Source organism: Amia ocellicauda, chromosome 7 (genome assembly GCF_036373705.1).
Source record: "Amia ocellicauda isolate fAmiCal2 chromosome 7, fAmiCal2.hap1, whole genome shotgun sequence".
NCBI classification, from domain to species: Eukaryota; Metazoa; Chordata; class Actinopteri; order Amiiformes; family Amiidae; genus Amia; species Amia ocellicauda.
In genome coordinates, this window is record NC_089856.1 from 13,083,236 (window position 1) to 13,104,901 (window position 21,666).

Below are 21,666 nucleotides of genomic sequence, written 5' to 3' on the forward strand. Positions count from 1 at the left end.
CTGACTCCAACTCGACTCTGCTCCCAGTGTGTCACCACGCCCTTATATATCCCCCTATCTGGTGACTCCCTCCTGCCCAATCACCCAACTACTGGCACATACACAGAGACACCTGCCAGGATCTCTACAATATAGTTGCATTTGCATTTGAGTAACTATTTTGTTGTTGTAAAAAACAATGAGTCTCGAACGAGTGGCATTTCTGGAATTTGTGGTATTTATTCAGCACGCAGCAAAATGCTGTATGCCCAATTTGATTGACAGATCAACACAACGCACAATTAAACACAAGTTAAATGTTGCCAAAGCCCTTGATAATATTGCTTTGCAACAAACAAAGCCATTATAGGAATTCAGATTTAGAATTTTTTACTTTTTTAAACACAAAATACATTTAATCTCTTTCTCTCTCTCACACACACACACACAGAGATATGATATATAAAGAGTTATTTCTCATTGTGCACTAAACAAGGAATGTGTAACCAACATGGGACATAAAGTCTTCAGTTTTATAACGAGTTGAGATGCAACTTGGTTTCTTTTTAAGACTAACGAATCAGCCAGACTCACGAGTCAGCGAATCATTGAATGAGTTTTGATAGACAGGCCAATTCCAACGCGATCATCAGTTAGTGCACTGCTTTCAGTTCTTGTCATTGCTGACCTGATTGCTGAACACAATTTACATTTTGTTAACATAAACATTCGCAGCTCGGATGTCCGTGGCAAACGCCAAGCTAAAACACAATACCTGCGTTTTAATCGGACATTGTATAACGTTTACATATTTCTGTATGTGTCTGGAGCTTATAAGGAAAGGAAAGGTTATATGATTTTCAAATACTGAAGATTCATCAGCAATAACTGTACGAGATGCAAGATTGATAAAGCCCACTGTTTATATGGCCTCAAAACACACACACATTAACAGCGTTTTTAAACAAGAGATGGTGTCTGAAGTCCATTAATCACATCTGTCAAGCAGTGGCGCTGCTAGAGTCTGTGGGTGACCCAGACACAACAATTGATCGGGCCCGTTTGTTTTGGGGGGCGGGGGGGGGTGCTGACGATTTTTCTCTGGTGAGAGTATGGGGGGTTGTGCTGGCGGAGCAGGGAGTGGGTGGTGCTGGGGCCCCAGGCAATTGCCTGGTTTGCCTACCCTGTTGCAACGTACTGTATCTGCTGACAAGCACAGAGCACAGTAAGATAGAGAGAAACCGCAACACTAAGACATTGCACTTGTATAAAACACCAGAGCCAGTAACTGTACTGTGAGGCTCAGGCTGGCTCTCACTGTCTGCTGAGTCTCTCCGAGTCTGTCCAATCAGTGCTCTCAAGCTATTGAGCAATGACGTGGACCTACACTCACCTAAAGGATTATTAGGAACACCATACTAATACTGTGTTTGACCCCCTTTCGCCTTCAGAACTGCCTTAATTCTACGTGGCATTGATTCAACAAGGTGCTGAAAGCATTCTTTAGAAATGTTGGCCCATATTGATAGGATAGCATCTTGCAGTTGATGGAGATTTGTGGGATGCACATCCAGGGCACGAAGCTCCCGTTCCACCACATCCCAAAGATGCTCTATTGGGTTGAGATCTGGTGACTGTGGGGGCCAGTTTAGTACAGTGAACTCATTGTCATGTTCAAGAAACCAATTTGAAATGATTCGACCTTTGTGACATGGTGCATTATCCTGCTGGAAGTAGCCATCAGAGGATGGGTACATGGTGGTCATAAAGGGATGGACATGGTCAGAAACAATGCTCAGGTAGGCCGTGGCATTTAAACGATGCCCAATTGGCACTAAGGGGCCTAAAGTGTGCCAAGAAAACATCCCCCACCCCATTACACCACCACCACCAGCCTGCACAGTGGTAACAAGGCATGGTGGATCCATGTTCTCATTCTGTTTACGCCAAATTCGGACTCTACCATCTGAATGTCTCAACAGAAATCGAGACTCATCAGACCAGGCAACATTTTTCCAGTCTTCAGCTGTCCAATTTTGGTGAGCTTGTGCAAATTGTAGCCTCTTTTTCCTATTTGTAGTGGAGATGAGTGGTACCCGGTGGGGTCTTCTGCTGTTGTAGCCCATCCGCCTCAAGGTTGTACGTGTTGTGGCTTCACAAATGCTTTGCTGCATACCTCGGTTGTAACGAGTGGTTATTTCAGTCAAAGTTGCTCTTCTATCAGCTTGAATCAGTCGGCCCATTCTCCTCTGACCTCTAGCATCAACAAGGCATTTTCGCCCACAGGACTGCCGCATACTGGATGTTTTTCCCTTTTCACACCATTCTTTGTAAACCCTAGAAATGGTTGTGCGTGAAAATCCCAGTAACTGAGCAGATTGTGGAATACTCAGACCGGCCCGTCTGGCACCAACAACCATGCCACGCTCAAAATTGCTTAAATCACCTTTCTTTCCCATTCAACATTCAGTTTGGAGTTCAGGAGATTGTCTTGACCAGGACCACACCCCTAAATGCATTGAAGAAACTGCCATGTGATTGGTTGGTTAGATAATTGCATTAATGAGAAATTGAACAGGTGTTCCTAATAATCCTTTAGGTGAGTGTATAAGGCTAGAACATTTGACGAAATAACTTTATTGTTGTTGTTGTTTTTTTTTAAAAAGGGACATTTCTATGGGGCGCCAAATGTAAAACAGGGCGTCTTTTTTCACACATTTAACTCAAATCTTGTGTTTTTTCCACAATTATATATACATATATTAATAAATACTTAAATACTAAATCTCCATTTTTGAAAAATGTTTTTATCGTTTGATTGATTAATTAGCTAAATCCTAAATATTGGCTTTGCAAATTAAACATTTAACTTTGAAATAAATATTTAGTCTAAATATAAATGTAAAATATAAATGTAAAATATAAATGTAAATCCTAAATATAACTATAAATGTTAAATGTAAGAGTTAAATGTAAAAGTTTAATATAAATGTTAAATGTGGAGTTTGCAAAATAAATATATAGCTAACGTGCAAATGAAGCCCCGCCCCTTTGTCGCCGGTCAGCCTCTCACAGCAGTGGGCGGGGCGTGATCCCTTAAATGGCGGTGGTGGAGTGAGGTGACAGCGGTGTATAATGTGTCTGTTATTAATAGAGATCCTGTCCGCACACGGCACTGAAAGGAAACAAAATCAGACATGTATTTCTTTGTGGAATCAGGTCTTAAAAGCTCAAGAGAAAAAACAGCAAACGTTTTAGCTTCATTGGTGCTTAGGATTTCTGTTATGAAATTAACTTCGGGAAAATTAAAAACGTGTTGAAACTTCATAAATGCATATCTTACGAGGCATTCTAAATTACACTGTCTGAATCTCACGATCTTTCCTACATTGAGTGTTTTATACACGAGTATCCCACAATGCACGCTCACAGTGCGCTGGTTCAGTGAGTGGACCACTGATGAGCAGGACTGTGTATTATTCATTAGAAATCCAATATGATGGTGTGATTATGGGCCAGTGTTTCAAAGGGGGAAACTATTCTCTGTGAGTTTATACCGCGTACCCTGAGCGAATGCTCCGCTAGCCGGTCATGGTTTATAAAGCCCTGCCTTTACTAAATGTGGAAAAAAAACACAAGGTTTAAGTTAAATGTGCAAAAAAAAGACGCTCGAAAAAGAAGTATGCGCTGTTTTTTGAGGCGCCGTTAGGGGCATAATTCACCCTGTGGTACATACACTATACTGAAATGCATGCACTACATGCTGAGACGTATCCACTACATACTGAGACGCACACACTACATACTGAGACTCATCCACTACATACTGAGACTCATACACTACATACTGAGACTCATCCACTACATACTGAGACTCATACACTACATACTGAGACTCATCAACTACATACTGAGACTCATCCACTACATACTGAGACGCACACACTACATACTGAGACGCACACACTACATACTGAGACTCATCCACTACATACTGAGACGTATCCACTACATACTGAGATGCACACACTACATACTGAGACTCATCCACTACATACTGAGATGCACACTACATACTGAGACTCATACACTACATACTGAGACGTATCCACTACATACTGAGACGCACACACTACATACTGAGACTCATCCACTACATACTGAGACTCATACACTACATACTGAGACGTATCCACTACATACTGAGACGCACACACTACATACTGAGACTCATCCACTACATACTGAGACTCATACACTACATACTGAGACTCATCCACTACATACTGAGATGCACACTACATACTGAGACTCATCCACTACATACTGAGATGCACACTACATACTGAGACTCATCCACTACATACTGAGACTCATACACTACATACTGAGACTCATCCACTACATACTGAGATGCACACTACATACTGAGACTCATCCACTACATACTGAGATGCACACTACATACTGAGACTCATACACTACATACTGAGACTCATCCACTACATACTGAGATGCACACTACATACTGAGACTCATACACTACATACTGAGACTCATCCACTACATACTGAGACTCATCCACTACATACTGAGATGCACACTACATACTGAGACTCATACACTACATACTGAGACTCATCCACTACATACTGAGACTCATCCACTACATACTGAGACGCACACACTACATACTGAGACTCATCCACTACATACTGAGACGTATCCACTACATACTGAGACGCACACACTACATACTGAGACTCATCCACTACATACTGAGACGTATCCACTACATACTGAGACGCACACACTACATACTGAGACTCATCCACTACATACTGAGACTCATACACTACATACTGAGACTCATCCACTACATACTGAGATGCACACTACATACTGAGACTCATCCACTACATACTGAGATGCACACTACATACTGAGACTCATCCACTACATACTGAGATGCACACTACATACTGAGACTCATACACTACATACTGAGACTCATCCACTACATACTGAGATGCACACTACATACTGAGACTCATCCACTACATACTGAGATGCACACTACATACTGAGACTCATCCACTACATACTGAGACGCACACACTACATACTGAGACTCATCCACTACATACTGAGACTCATACACTACATACTGAGACGTATCCACTACATACTGAGACGCACACACTACATACTGAGACTCATCCACTACATACTGAGACTCATACACTACATACTGAGACTCATCCACTACATACTGAGATGCACACTACATACTGAGACTCATCCACTACATACTGAGATGCACACTACATACTGAGACTCATCCACTACATACTGAGATGCACACTACATACTGAGACTCATACACTACATACTGAGACTCATCCACTACATACTGAGATGCACACTACATACTGAGACTCATCCACTACATACTGAGATGCACACTACATACTGAGACTCATCCACTACATACTGAGACGCACACACTACATACTGAGACTCATCCACTACATACTGAGACTCATACACTACATACTGAGACGTATCCACTACATACTGAGACGCACACACTACATACTGAGACTCATCCACTACATACTGAGACTCACACACTACATACTGAGACGCACACACTACATACTGAGACGCACACACTACATACTGAGACTCATACACTACATACTGAGACGCACACACTACATACTGAGACTCATCCACTACATACTGAGACGTATCCACTACATACTGAGACGCACACACTACATACTGAGACTCATCCACTACATACTGAGACGTATCCACTACATACTGAGACGCACACACTACATACTGAGACTCATCCACTACATACTGAGACTCATACACTACATACTGAGACTCATCCACTACATACTGAGATGCACACTACATACTGAGACTCATCCACTACATACTGAGATGCACACTACATACTGAGACTCATCCACTACATACTGAGATGCACACTACATACTGAGACTCATACACTACATACTGAGACTCATCCACTACATACTGAGATGCACACTACATACTGAGACTCATCCACTACATACTGAGATGCACACTACATACTGAGACTCATCCACTACATACTGAGACGCACACACTACATACTGAGACTCATCCACTACATACTGAGACTCATACACTACATACTGAGACGTATCCACTACATACTGAGACGCACACACTACATACTGAGACTCATCCACTACATACTGAGACTCACACACTACATACTGAGACGCACACACTACATACTGAGACGCACACACTACATACTGAGACTCATACACTACATACTGAGACTCATCCACTACATACTGAGACGCACACACTACATACTGAGACTCATCCACTACATACTGAGACTCATACACTACATACTGAGACGTATCCACTACATACTGAGACGCACACACTACATACTGAGACTCATCCACTACATACTGAGACTCATACACTACATACTGAGACTCATCCACTACATACTGAGATGCACACTACATACTGAGACTCATACACTACATACTGAGATGCACACTACATACTGAGACTCATCCACTACATACTGAGACTCATCCACTACATACTGAGACTCATCCACTACATACTGAGATGCACACTACATACTGAGACTCATACACTACATACTGAGACTCATCCACTACATACTGAGATGCACACTACATACTGAGACTCATACACTACATACTGAGACTCATCCACTACATACTGAGATGCACACTACATACTGAGACTCATACACTACATACTGAGACTCATCCACTACATACTGAGACTCATCCACTACATACTGAGACTCATCCACTACATACTGAGATGCACACTACATACTGAGACTCATCCACTACATACTGAGATGCACACTACATACTGAGACTCATACACTACATACTGAGACTCATACACTACATACTGAGACTCATCCACTACATACTGAGATGCACACTACATACTGAGACTCATACACTACATACTGAGACTCATCCACTACATACTGAGATGCACACTACATACTGAGACTCATACACTACATACTGAGACTCATCCACTACATACTGAGACTCATCCACTACATACTGAGATGCACACTACATACTGAGACTCATACACTACATACTGAGATGCACACTACATACTGAGACTCCATACATACAGTACGCCAGTGACGCTCGTTGGATATCCCTGGTGTCACATCTCGCTGACATATTTGAACGACTGAATTCTCTAAATGTGTCACTTCAAAATCCACAGATATACTTTCTTCAAAAGTAGAGGAAATCCTTATCGATCTGTCAAACTACAAGGAACTTCAGCAGAGGTTTTCACACATGCTAGTCACGGATTTGCGGTTATCGGTGGGATCTGAGTTTAGTCAATTAACGGACCTTGCTCTCAAAACCATAATAATTGTTTTCACTATGCGAGTTTGGCTTCTCAGCATTAACTGCAATGAAAACAAAATATTATCCCGGCTTTCATTTGAAGACATTAGACGAAATCAGAGGGTAGTACTTGGTGGCTGACTACTTCCTCATGCCTGTCATTCATTCTGTCATTCTGTCCATCCTGAGGCGGAACTAAGTGGGGGGGCACATATTGCAGAATGGAGCAGAAGATTCACTTTTTAACTTCTACAGCGCACGATCTGTGTTGTTAAGAAATAAAGTACTAATCCAAGATGTAACGCTAAGTGAAGCTGATACTGATGACTAACACATTACAGTGCATTGATACCAAACAAGTCTGGACTTGCAGTACCTTTTGCCACTGCTCATCTACAGTTGTTTCTCCTATCAGTAGTGAAAGTTTAAAGCAGGGATGGCGATACTTTTTTATCTTGAGTGCCCAAAAAATAAATATAAATATTGTTTACAGTAATTGCCATTTAGCCACTGTATGAACTTTTACATCCCTAATATATGATTGGCAACCCTTGACACTTAGCAACTTAAAGTGTCAAGGGTGCCAATCATAGAAAAGGAATGTAAAAGTTTATACAGTGACTAGACGGCAATTTTTTGAGAAAATATTTGTATGTATTTTTTGTTGTCATTAAGTTGTTAAGGAAAAATGCCAACAAAACAAAATACGCAAAAAACTATAGACAGATCATCCCACCTGTATCCACTGCTAACCTACCCCACCATGAACACCCCCCCCACACACACACACACACACACCCCGACCCCAACCCCCCGCCATATACCTCTTTGATCTGGAGAGCTCCAGTCTGCTAATGGGACTTCTACTGCACAATACTGCTTAATGACAAAATTTGGACCAAAAAATATAATCAATATGCAGGTTCCATTTGTGCTCAGAGATTATTGTACTTTTACATTTATAAAACGCAATAGTAATAGCACTAGCTCGATCACTTTTGGAATATGTCACTTTTTATTTTGGAGAATGGGAATCTTTCATCTTCATTCAAATTAAATCAATCCATCTTAATTGTATATATTGGAACACCTTTCCAAAGCATGTCACAACATTAAAGAATAAGTGCATCATACAATGAATACATCATTTACATACATAATGAGAGGAGACTACGTGTGGACTTGATCCAAGTCTTCAAAATCATGAAAGGCATCGACCACATCAAACTAGAGGAGCTTTTCCAGATCAGCAGGGAAACACGCACCCGGGGGCACAAATGGAAATTGGGCTTCAAGGCATTCAAGACAGAAAACAGGAGACACTTCTTTACACAGAGAGTCGTCACAATCTGGAACAAACTCCCCAAGCAATGTGGTAGAAGCTGAAAGTTTGGGAACATTTAAAAATAGACTGGATAGGATCCTTGGATCACTTAGATATTAATGGACACCAAACGAGCACGATGGGTTGAATGTCCTCCTCACGTTTGTAAACTTTCTTATGTTCTTATTTTCTTATTTAAATCACTTTTCTGATTATTATAATAAGTACATAAACACATATACACATTAAAATCACAATGCATTACACTACAGCACATGGACTCATGGTTGGTGACATCACACAGGTACACTCCTTGTTTGCTTACTTCACACACCCGCCACAGCGGCCTGATTGCAGTCTACCCCCCCCCCCCCCCTTGCGTGTCCTTCACAAAGTCCCACAAAGTCCGCACCCTGCCGTTACGATAGAAGAAGCAGAAGTTTTTATTCATTAATGAGCCTTCAGTATTGTTCTGCTTTTTGTTTGCACTTGCACTCTATCATTACAGTGTACCTTAGTTTTTGTCAACGTATATTTATTTAAAATATCTACTGCTTTTAATTTGTAAAATAACTACCATTGGTAGTAGATTAATATACTTTGTGTGGCACTGATTTTTTAAGAAAAAAAATGCAGTGGTATCAAACTACCTTGGAAAAAAAGTATGCAGAAATGTACTCATTATTATTATTATTATTATTATTATTATTATTATTATTAGTATTAGTATTTCTTTATTAGCAGACGCCCTTATTCAGGGCGACTTACAAAACATAAGAGCATTATAAAATATGGCAGTAGTGTGGAGTATTGGTTAGGGCTTTGGACTCCAGAGGGATGTGGGTTCAATCCAGGTGGGGACACTGCTGTTGTACCCTTGAGCAAGATACTTTATCTAGATTCTTCCAGTAAATGCCCAGCTATATAAATTGGTAAAATGTTAAAAAAAGGTGATATATTGCAACAATTGTAAGTCACCCGGGATAAGGATATCTCCTAAGAAATTGAGTAATAATAAAAGTACAATACAGTCTAAAATTACAGATCAAAAAGTTATACAAATTACAAGTTCAAAACAATGAGGCCCTCTGAGGTCCAGGAACACAAGCGACACAGCCAACCACAGCAGGATCAGTTCATAACAACACATTTTCTTGTTGGTGTTGTCTTTGTTTTTCGTTTCTAAATGTTTACAAACTATTTACAAGTATTAAGAAACAACAGCATTGCACGGCCAAAAAAACCTTCAACCAGTTTGCAGGCGAATAAGCTCATTGCGCAAACCCCCAGCAGACCACTCCCGGCACTCTTCTGTCCAGCAGAGCCCTGTAAAAATGTGGGCGTGTGATGACGTCACCAGTACCCCACGCCAATACCGGCTGTGTTTTAAAAGGCAGCGGGCAAAGCTGGGCTTGAATTTGTGAGTTGCAGATGTTGGAGTGGCGATAGTCAACTGGGATCACAAAAATGGTTTTAATCACACTGATCCTGTACATCGTGGTAGGTTTGCGGCTTTTTCTTTTCTTTATTTCTGGAAGCTATATCGCATCTTTCTGTGTTTTTAATCCGCACCATTTGCTCTGGGATTTGGAGACGTTGGTAACCATGTAATGTGGTACCGCAAATCTCTCCAGCACCAGACGACTATTGCACATTTGGATCGACTTAAAATGTATTTATATGTCATCGTATGCTTATTAAAATGTTTATTTTGATTAGACTGCGATGTTTTTATAAATTGTGTGTGTGTGTGTGTGTGTGTGTATACACACACACACACACACACACACACACAAACACAAATTCTTGAACATTTACGTTTTAAACTTCAGGGTTTGGGAAAGTCGTAGCTTCTGTGAAGGAATTAAATACAATAATTAAATTGTAAAGTTAAAAGAGAAAAAATCTGAAAATCAATCTGATGTTACGTGTACCCGGTGTTTGTTTGACAGATCAGCTTCAGTACTGAAAAAGTTTAGTTTGATGTCTTGTAAACGTGTTTGTTGTTGGGGGGGGGGGGGAAGCCAGCTACGATAGAAACGCGAGTTACTGCTGCTGTAAAACAAATAATCAAGGCTCACGAAAAGTACTCCACACTTTTACAACCTAAACCCTGACAGTGTTACCATGGTTGGCATAATTTTTGCAGCCCGAGAAGCTCGTCACAATGGCATTTAAGCTGCTGCCGAGAAGAGCTGCCAATAAATACTCTGCGCGTTTCCACAGTTACAACTGATAGTTGAAATCTGCTACTTCTAGAAACAAACAAGTAACCTGGACACCGCAAACTGCCCTCAGACTATTTCCGGTTTCCTCTCCGTCAACCTCCATGCACACGTGCAAGATGATTATTTTTACAATATGAATTGATATTATCCAGATCGTTTGAAGATCTGAATAAGGTCGAGTAATACACAGTGACTGGCCATTGCACAGTAATCGCAAGGTCTGTCTGCACTGAACTGCACTGCACTGATACTGCAAATGGGGCAGTGTCCCCTGCTGATGGCTTTCTAAACCCCTTTGTGTCTTTTGTCTCCCTCACAGCTCATTTCTGTGCTGCCAGTGATGAGTCTGACCCAAGGGTGCAAAGACAATGAGATCCAAACTCCATCAGGTTGCTGTTCGACTTGTGGGACAGGTATGTGATATCCACTTCAGCATGTCCTTTTAGGAGAGTCTTTCATCCCGGACAGCTAACACACTGCATTTTGAACCATGGCATCAACAACTGTACTATACTGTCCTGCTGCAGAGTCACTGACTGGACTGGACCGGTTTGTGTGCCTGTTGTCTATGGGATGTTGGTAACACAACTGCTTTGTTCTCACAGGGCAATTCATATCAAATATTTGCTTTGAAGATCGAGGCGTGACCTGCAGTGACTGTAAAGCCTGCAATGGTAAGATTAACTTCATAGCTGCTCTTCAGTTTGATCAGCTTTCATTATTATTATTATTGATAATATATTTTGTTTACCTATTTTTGAAAACTTGAAACCAAACTAAAAACCTTGGGCAATGTAAAAGGGGAGATGAGGCTGGGCTTCTGGGTGGTGGTCTGTGTCCTGCTGTGCTACACTGCACTGTGGAAAAGGGTATGTCACTGATGCAGTCTGTTGACTTGTTTACTGTTTCAGGCAAGAACCAGATCCTCATCACCAGTTGCACTCCTCTCAATGACAGTGTGTGTGGCTGTCGGGATAACTACGATATCGCCAGCAGTGGAGAGTGTCGTGGTAAGGATCCCTTATGTGTTTTTTATTATTTTATGCCATCTGAACTAACTGGCATCATTCAGTAATTAGACAGGGAGGCAGGGTTTGGGGTTGTACAGGGCAAGTGCCTTTGGGGATTTATTTATTCCACTTGGCCGGTAGTAGCTCTGTGATCACACCAAACCAGAATTTGTTATTCCACATTGAGGGACTCGGGATCCTCATGTCCCTTCATGTGGAATAACACACTTGGGATTCCCCTGTCCTCTCTGTTTGTGTTTTGTCACGCAGTCATGCTTGTGTTCGGCCCACTGGTGCCCCTGGGTGGTGACATTAGTTTTATATTTTATTTTAACACTAAAAGACCACACTTCTGTACAGTAGCAAATACTTTTCCCACCATAATATTAATTACAAGAAAAGGTGAGGTCTAACTTAGGAAGGGAGAACGCAAGGTTAAATAGTCTGACAGTCTCTCTCTCCATTCTGGCAAGGGTCTGACTGTGTGGGTGATCTGACCTTTACATCAATTTGGAAAAAAAGTGAAAGAATGAGTATTGGATTACCATGGGCTTTCCTCCCACGCAGCGCAGGGCGGGTTTTGTGCTATGTCTAGATTCCCCTCTGGGCGTGCACAGGCCTACCACCCTGTCAACTCCTTGAGCTTCCCCCCCACCTCCTGCTTTCCATTCCCAGCCAGCTTCCCCATGGCTTCCAAGGGCGGGACAGGGAGGCATTCACTATACTGGAAGCCACATGTTATGGTCCAGTGTTGGACCCGACTGTATAAAAGGTTACTTACACAAACCTTAGGGACAGTGTACCACAACAAATTGGCCATACTCTACAAAAACTATAATTGTATATGTTTCTCATTCTTTATCCCCCACCTTTAAACTTGTTTATTTTTCTTTCTTGTTTCTAGAAACACAGACAGAAATACCTACAATAAATGATAAGTAAGTGTATCCACTTAAAATGTAACTTGTACCTTTGCACTGGTGCCCTAAGTAAATCAGAACTGTTTCTGCAGTACAGTATAGATTATATCAGTCTTGCAAATCCCTAGAATAAACTAGAGCCCTTTTCTGAAAGCTTGATCAGTTTTCGTTTCGTGTGTAGAGCTGAGTTTGTTCGAGATCATATTGCAGATTGGCCAGATTACATTAAAACCTGGACACACCCACAAATGGCAAACTATCAAAACAATACCTAATGTATTCTGTTGTCATTATAGCTTTAGAGTTTCCTGCCAGCCATTGGGGGTCAAAGTTCAGTGTCAATCTCTGAATGAGTCAGAAGTGACTGCTGGGGAGCTGCCTTCAGAAGATTTCTTCCCTTAATAATGGATATTTCTCTTTTTCTCTGTTGTAGCACCATCACTTATTCAATAATTTTTGTATGCCTTGCATTAATAGTTGGTGTTGTCCTCAGCTGTGTCCTAGCAAGAGGTATGTTCATTTTTATAATTTATTTTCACATAAAACTTTGAAGTAAAGAAATATGAATCATTCTGACCCCTGTACTATCAGTTGACATTAAAAAAAATACCCATGTACACTGTGTTCTGTTTATATATTATATATTTTCTTATTTTTCTTCTTACACCATAACCTTATGTATATGTGACAACAGGCATAGATAGACCCCAGGTGGTGCTTGAGCCTCTGCCCTTTTTCCCTTAGACTGAAAAAGTGCCCTTTATCCTGAGCACCCCCCCCCCAAAAAAAAAGCAAGCACTTCATCAGCACGCCCCCTCCCTCTGGACCACACTTCACCAAGACAGGCTGCCCTTTTTTGGATTGAGCCCCTGCCCCTCAAAATGTGTGCACGGTACTGTGTGACAACCTCATTTGATGAATATATTTTACTGTTCTCTCCTCCTTCTCTTCCTGCTCTTTCCGATAGGACGACGGCTCCAGAAGATTCCGAACACGGCTGTATGACGGAACCAGTGGCAGCAGATGGGAATGTTATTGGAATTTGTAGCTGCTGGGCTTTAACAACACTACTTCAAACACACTGCCCTTCACTGTACAGCAGGGGACGTACTACTATCCTTCTATATATACTTCTCTGACCTTCTGGACGTAAGCAAGTCTGCAGCTAATCCACAGTTTCCAGTCTGAGGTTTTTAATAAAATTATTTTAAAGTAGCTCGGTTAGAAATTTGAAACAACTGAAAGTATGCTTCATGGTCTGAGGCTAAATATTCTCCCCTCTGTCCATCATTTAAAATCAATATAGGCAAAACAAAAGAGACAGAGAGGGAGACGGAGGCAGTGATAGACAGGGAGCGAGTGGCAGCAATGGAGAGGGAGGGAAGGTGAGAGGGCAGTGATGGAGAGAAAGTGAGAGGGCAGCGATGGAGAGGGAGAGAGTGGCAGCGATCGAGAGGGAGAGGGAGTGAAGGCGAGAGAACAGTGATAGAGAAATGGGGACGTGATGATCCTGGCAGTGTTTGATATTCTGTAAACCATGGACAGTTGTTTTGACTGTATTTATGCTGGCAGGCCAATTTGCATTCAGAGCATAGATATTTATCACATAGTCACCTCCTTACTACCAAACATGGTGGTGTTACTAATTAATGAATTAAATGTATATATATATTATTGCAAGGGCACTCCTTGCCCTCTCTGTGTGCTGCAGGTTCTAAAAGCGTTGCAATATGGCCTGCGAGTGGCCAGCCATCACATCTGAGATCAGGGAAACTAGGATGTAGTAATGATACTGCCAGAGGATGAATAATAATAATTCCTCATGAGAAAATATGTGGATGCGTCAAAATATAGGATAAATTATACATTTGTATATTATTTTGATTAACAGTTATTTGGAATGTGAAAACTGTAAAAGTTTGCAATGGAAGAGTAATGTTATAACAGAGTACACTATCAAAAACATGACTTCATATCACTCGACACCCCTATAGCCTTCTGGACCTCCTATATAATGCACTAATCTCCACAAGCTCCTTTTGAGTCATTCAACCTTTGAAAGGCTGCTAGAATTGGTTAAATGAGCTTAAATGAGTCTATCACCACCTTGTGGACACTCTGAAATGCTGTAATCCGTTGGAAGGTTTTATATCCATTTTATTTTGTATTCATTACCACATGTTCAGGGTTTTATTTTGCACTTTTTTACAATTTGCTCTTGAAAGCATTGTTAAGGGATTTATAATCCTATTTCTGTGCTCTAGCTACACTCTTTTATAAGGACTTGGCTCAGAGCACCATGCGAAGTAGGCCAGATGACCGTGATCACCGATTTGCATGTATACATTATATTAATGAATAAGTAAAGTAAAGTAAGTAAAGCTTAGACAGTTCTTTTCCAGGGAACAAATCCACTGGATAGTAAAAATCTATGTTAGACGACTAAAATGTGAAGAGAAATTTATCTTTTTTTCTTTTATCCACGCTGCAGACAGCATCAGCTTTGCACCTCTGATATCACAATAAATAGCAAGTTGCACACTGCTGCAGGGGTGTTCGACGCCCGCCTTGGGGGGAAGCACAGTGGCTGCTGGTTTATGTCCCAACAGCATCTCTCAACTATTCAATTAGTCATGGTTTTCTCAAGTAGGCTTATCTAAGACTTTCTCATTTTAGTTTTAAAGTTCATGTCTTCAAATATGTCGATTTACTCCAGCTATATTGTTCCCACAAAACATTTCAGAGTCTGGAGAGAAGTTTTCAATTCATTCAGTTAATAATTTAATTAGGCCAATTAAGGGGCCAAAAGCTGGGCTGGAACAAAAACCAGGAGACACCCCAGCCCCCCAGGACTGGAGTCTAACTGCCCTGCTATAGTGGAATGACCTTAAACTGATTGATAGTTTTAGTAAAGTTCCTTTAGCCGAGTGGTTCTCAAACCTCTCCCGGAGTACCATCTACCCAGCTGTTTTTTTTTTTTTTTTTGAGCTCTCAATTACTTAATTGATTCCTTAATTGATGTAATTTGACTCTTTAAATTGATCAAAAGTTGGTTCCTTAATATTTTCCTTCTATAATTTATACTTATCTTAAAACCCCTATTGTTATGTATTAAAAGGTTCTGATTTAGAAAAATGTTAGTTCATTTAAGGGGTCAATTAATTAATTGAGAGCTTGGTTGGAACAAAAACCAGCAGGGTAGGTAGTACTCCAGGACAGGTTTGAGAACCACTGGTTAAGCCTGTATATCAGGGGTGGCTAACCCTGGTCCTGGAGAGCTGCAGGGTTAACTGCTTAATTGAACCAATTGTGGGTGTTTATTAGGCAAAATGTCCAGTGTGTTCAAGATGTCCAATGATTGGTAGTTAGAGAGACCTGGAAAACCTGCAGGATTGCGGCTTTCCAGGAACAGGGTTGGGCACGTGTGCATGTGTAATACATTATACTCGCACACATACATAGTTTTAAAAAGTCAGTTGGTGCAAAGTTGAAGTGAAATCTCTCTCAATTAATTGTTCCACAGCCAGGGTGAAGTCCCTGTGCAAACAGTATATGCACTATGATAACTAGAATGGTATAATGACAATATGATAGCTGAAGTAATGGGATGAAACTCCGGACGCCAAAATACAAGTTATAGATGCGGGGGTGCCAGGCCAGCAGGTTCTGCTGCAGGAGGGAGAGCGAAGTAAATTGCTGGTGAATGTTTATAAGCACCCATGGGGGTGGAGAGGAAGACCAGTGACTTCTTTTGTAGGACGATAGCTGGGGAATTATAATTGGGATTCATTTGGAGAAAAGAGAACTGGATTGACTTCCAATGCTTCTGCTTATGTTGAAACAATCCTGTAAGCATTGCACTGCCACCATCCGAGTATTGTAATCAATGACAGATTCCTGCATCTCTTACAATCCATTTTAAAATGTTTTTTTTTTTTTTCAAAATGTAAAAATAATAATCAAAATCTGCATTGAAAATGTCACGACCCACATTGGGATGAAGTTATTAACAATTCATTATTCTTCTATTAGGAGATTTATAGAATAACAAATGGAGTAATGGGTGGATAGATGAATGCATAGATCGATAGACAGAATAATTAGTCTTTTTTTTATCAATAATGTGTAATTGATTGATTAATGAGCTTTTGAGTTCTATTAATAACCTGAAATAATAATAAACCTATAATAACCTGAGAAGCAACATTTATGTGCCCAAATCAAAAACTGACTGTTATACCTCCCAGCTGTGTGATCTTTGTCATTTTTCACATCTGACAATGCTATCATAAGGGGATGTTGTGTCATGTTTACAAATTGTGGAGATTCAATATAATGTTGTTTTTGAAAATAAATAAAGCATTGGCTCTCTTAACCTCACTCATGGTTGTGTCACTTCATTGTGTGAGCTCCGTAAGGGTTCTGTGTCTGGGGCTCTTGTCATTTCTGAAAAATAATTATTCACAGTGAATGTGGGTGGGAGCCTCTTGACCTAGCTATTATGCAAAGATGGTCTTACACAAAACCGGGTAACCTTGCACGATTTTTGATCATACAAATCATTACCTTCAGACCCTCCTCTCCCCATACACTCCCCCCAGACCTGTCCGGTCCTACCGCACCATGGGATCTGATCTTGATCTCGATCTCACTTGTGTTGTACTAAACGGATCAGGGCTCAATCTGAGCTCAGATCCGAGATCAAAAATGATCCTGCTTTTGATCAGGATCAGAATTTGATCAGACTTTTTTAAATGCAGGAACTCCGTATACTTCATCTAGTTTGCCGGCGTCAAACACGCAGACCGCAGTTATTTAGAGACAGGCAAAAGGAAGGGAGGAAGTCAGCGGTGTAGATTCACAGCATGAAGCATATTGTCACATTCTCTGCATGACATTTCCCCCGTCGCCACTAGATGTCACCCTTGTTCTTTGCACTGGTCACTTGTCCAAGCTCCCTTCATTCTTTCCACATTCCTGAAACACGCCTGTACTTCTGCTATCACCCCCTGTTCCCATTTGTCCCGCACCATCCGTTTGGTTTTCCTTCTCTCCTTCTCTTTACGCCCTGTAGCAATTCCGAGCCTTCTTCTAACCGTGTTGCCGTCTTTAGTTATCGACCTCCATTATTGGATTACCTACCCTGTACAGTTAGCTGATCCCAGACCTCTCGCCTGTCTCTTCGACCTACCCTTTCGGATTTCCTTTGACGTTCCTGTTTGCCGGCTAATTGACCCCTTGACAGTTTCTGGACTCCCCTCGCTCTGCAACTGGGTCCTTACCCCCGTAGTCCCGCCCGTGACACATATTTAACCTCGCAGACATACTGATCCTGTTTTATTACCTGCATCGAAGCGCAGTCATAATTACCATAACTGGAGACGAAAGGTGATAAAGCCGACTGTGGCAGCTCCACGACTGTGCAACGCTTTGAGAAGCGCCCATACAATCCATAGTTTTAAGACATTTATTAAAACTCACCTTTTAAAAAATCCTAAGATCTCTCTTAGTTGCAAGTGTTTTTCAATACTTTCGATTTGCTACTGCTGTGTTGCCTGTTTGATCTTGCCTGTTTTGACTGTTTGACTTGTAGTATTGGGTATGAGAAAAGCGCGTTATAAATACAATTATTTATTGGCGAATTATTATTATTATTATTATTATTATTATTATTATTATTATTATTATTATTATTGTAGTTGTGGAGTTAAAGAAACGCACACCAGTGCAATAATCTGGAAAGGTTGTTATCCAATAATTTAATGAATAAACTCATCAGAAATACAGCACAGTATAGTTTTCTGAAAGGTTTATGACTGACATTGAGTCATTAGAGCAGTAGATGTGCAAACAGCCGCACAGAGACTGACGAGCGTCAATAGGACAGAGCCGCTCCTTTTCAACCCTTGCCCTAAGAGGTGGAAGTAGGGTTGGCCGTGCACGGAGCCCGGAGCCCGGAGCCGGAGCTGAGGTCATGGAGCTGCTCCACTCATTCCCCCTCCAATAAACTCACCCAGATATTAAGTCCAGTTTTCTTAAATTAACAAAATATATAACTTCATAGGTAGTGTTGTGTGTTTGGGGTAATAAAATACGATCAGTTCTCACTCCAGCTATTAGTACATAATACATTATTTTTTATTAATTGTAATTATATGACACCTTCACTTTCTCACTCCATTCAAGAAGTGATTCTATAATCTCAGGGCATCTCGCATAAACCACTTGCAAAAGAAGTAAAGTCCATTTTAACATCTTAAGTATTTTCAAATTATTTTATTCCAACCAAATACTTCATCTTCATTTTATAGACGTCTGTTTTCTGAAATGTCCTGACTAATTTGTTCAAAAGTTGGTTGCCAGGGAGTTAAGGTTACATACTGGATTTATGTCCCCTGCACCTTGTTTGCCACTTTTGAGATACGAAAATACCGGATCCCTGGGGGGGAGGTGCAAAATGTCAACCTAGAGGTGGTGCTGGCAATTAGACGATGATTGGGGGTGGGGGGGGGCTGGGGGTGCTCGATTGGATTGAGATCTGGGGAATTTGGAGGCCAAGTCAACACCCTGAACTCGTGATTCATCAGACCAGGCCACCTTCTTCCATTGCTCCGTGGTCCAGTTCTGATGCTCACGTGTCTATTGTAGGCGCTTTCAGCAGTGGACAGCATGGGCACCCTGACTGGTCTGCGGCTACGCAGCCTCATACGCAACAAACTGCGATGCACTGTGTGTTCTGACACCTTTCTATCAGAACCAGCATTCACTTTTTCAGCAATTTGAGCTACAGTAGCTCGTCTGTTGGATCGGACCACACGGACCAGCCTTCGCTCCCCACGTGCATCAATGAGCCTTGGCCGCCCATGACCCTGTCGCCGGTTCACCGCTTTTCCTTCCTTGGACCACTTTTGATAGGTACTGACCACTGCAGACCGGGAACAACCCACAAGAGCTGCAGTTTTGGAGATGCTCTGACCCAGTCGTCTACCATCACAATTTGGCCCTTGTCAAAGTCGCTCAGATCCTTATGCTTGCCCATTTTTCCTGCTTCTAACACATCAACTTTGAGGACAAAATGTTCACTTGCTGTCTAATAAATCCCACCCACTGACAGGTGCCATGATAACAAGATTATCTGTGTTTTTCACTTCACCTGTCAGTGGTCATAATGTTATGGCTGATCGGTGTATATTTTGTATTTTATATCAACTGTAGACATAATCCAAATTTTATCTTATGCACTTCTGTAATTTTTAAACTGTACTTGTATTATGCTTAATTTGAACTGTGAATTGTGTATTAAACTCATGTAACCTGCAAATCTGCAAATAAATAATAATAATAATAATAATAATAATAATAATAATAATAATAATAATAATAATAATAATGAATAAGAGTTTTTTTGTAGTCTGTGGTTCGCTCGCAACCCTTTTCATCTTTATTAGCTGTGCCTCCGGTACTTTCGTGCATTCACCACGCGGTGGAGCCAAACGCCAACAAATCAGATTTTTCAACCTCTGAATCGATCTTGATAATTTAACAGTGTGTGTCTGTCTGTCTGTGTATCAATTGCAAGCTAACAACTTTGACATTCGGTGTATCCACATATAAGTAATTTTACTTTCATGATACACACATTATTATGATGATTTTTTTCTTTTTTCATTTTTAGTCACAACCCGACAGACTGGGCTGAAGTTGAAGTGTCTATGTGACAGTGTGTGTGGGTCCGGGAGTGAGGGCCCATGACTGTGTGTGTGTGTATGTGTGTGTGTGGCGGGGGGGGGGGGGGGGTGTGCTGGTGACATAATTCTGAGCACAGATGCATGGTTGCACGCTCCCTTAGCACAACACAATGGGCCCTTTTTCTCAAACAGCACCTTCTTTCTGAAAGAATTTGAAAGATAAGCGAACAATCCCTCATCCCCAGACAAAGACAAGGACTGATCCTCTGTCGTTTCTCTAAAGACATGGTGTGTGTGTGTAGTGTCTGTGTGTTTGTGGTGTTTGTGTGTGTAGTGTCTGTGTGTTTGTGGTGTGTATGTAGTGTCTGTGTGTTTGTGGTGTGTGTGTAGTGTCTGTGTGTTTGTGGTGTGTATGTAGTGTCTGTGTGTTTGTGGTGTGTGTGTAGTGTCTGTGTGTTTGTGGTGTGTGTGTAGTGTCTGTGTGTTTGTGGTGTGTGTGTGTAGTGTCTGTGTGTTTGTGGTGTGTGTGTGTGTGTAGTGTCTGTGTGTTTGTGGTGTGTGTGTAGTGTCTGTGTGTTTGTGGTGTGTGTATGTAGTGTCTGTGTGTTTGTGGTGTGTGTGTGTGTGTAGTGTCTGTGTGTTTGTGGTGTGTGTGTAGTGTCTGTGTGTTTGTGGTGTGTGTGTGTGTGTAGTGTCTGTGTGTAGTGTCTGTGTGTTTGTGGTGTGTATGTAGTGTCTGTGTGTTTGTGGTGTGTGTGTGTAGTGTCTGTGTGTTTGTGGTGTGTGTGTAGTGTCTGTGTGTTTGTGGTGTGTGTGTAGTGTCTGTGTGTTTGTGGTGTGTATGTAGTGTCTGTGTGTTTGTGGTGTTTTGTGTGTAGTGTCTGTGTGTTTGTGGTGTGTGTGTGTGTAGTGTCTGTGTGTTTGTGGTGTGTGTATGTAGTGTCTGTGTGTCTGTGTGTTTGTGGTGTGTGTGTGTAGTGTCTGTGTGTTTGTGGTGTGTATGTGTGTAGTGTCTGTGTGTTTGTGGTGTGTATGTGTGTAGTGTCTGTGTGTTTGTGGTGTGTAT